We start from the raw sequence: 984 nt of genomic DNA on the forward strand, positions 1-984 counted from the left end.
ACACATGCAAAAAAATGAAACTATAGCAGTGGCCCAAAGTTGCCGCCGCACCATGCTGGTCAAATGGCCTCTGGGCTCCCAGGCTGGCACCGGGGTCGATGGTCATGGGGGAGCCCGGTGGAGAGGAGTATAAAATACAGTCTTCTGATGCAGAGACCCAGCAGATGCTGAATCCAATACTCAAAGACCCATGTGCCGTGGAGTTGGAGATTGTGGCCAATGTGATTGTGGCCCATTCCTGCAAGACCACATGTTCAGCAAGGAAGCAGGACACATGTACTATGCCGTGATTCAAGCAGAGAGCAAATACGCAGGCCATAGTGTCTTCCAGCATGGACTCCTCAACCAGCTGCAGCAGGAGTACCAGGCTCAGGAGCAGCTGCGCACATGCTTGCCGTAGGGCTGGGTCTGTTACGTCACCTTTACCTGCAGCATCTTTGATTAATTAAGGGTGAACAGCATGCCCATGATGACCCTAGTGAACTCTGACTATGGCAGTCTGAGCAAGGAGGAGGAGGTGGACTGCCTGGTGCTACAGCTACAGAGGTTGGGGAGCAGCTGGAAATGAACAGGCAGCAAATGATGAGCTTTGGTCCTGGATGGCTCCCTGTTCCCGACCAACCTGCTGGCTAACCCAGCGGCTACTGCTGGAGATCACTGAGTTACTAAAGTGTGATTTCTGACTAGGCCTCCATATCAGGCTTTCCCCTCCTAGCAAAACTGGCCTTGCTTCTACCCACCTCCCACCTAGCAGCACAGTCTTTGCCTCTCCACCAAAGACTTTTTCACTTCCAGTCTTTCAGCAGCTCTGGAGAGGTACCCACTTATCCAGTGGTTCTGTCCTGAGCATCTTCTCCTCCTCCTCCTACTCCAGGGTTTGGGGAAAACACTACACAGCCCTTTCTCCCTTCCCACATCCACTCAGTCTCTCTCATACCTCCCATCTGGCCAGGGAAGAGAAGGGCAACTCCTAACAACCACTGC

At 53.0% G+C, this 984-nt stretch overlaps 1 pseudogene; it reads left to right on the forward strand.

The window, feature by feature from the left end:
- The first annotated feature begins 98 nt into the window (after nt 1–98).
- Nucleotides 99–568, forward strand: LOC102755344 (annotated as a pseudogene).
- Nucleotides 569–984: the final 416 nt, after the last annotated feature.

The sequence above is a fragment of the Myotis davidii genome, unplaced genomic scaffold, assembly GCF_000327345.1.
Source record: "Myotis davidii unplaced genomic scaffold, ASM32734v1 C63549566, whole genome shotgun sequence".
Taxonomy (NCBI): domain Eukaryota; kingdom Metazoa; phylum Chordata; class Mammalia; order Chiroptera; family Vespertilionidae; genus Myotis; species Myotis davidii.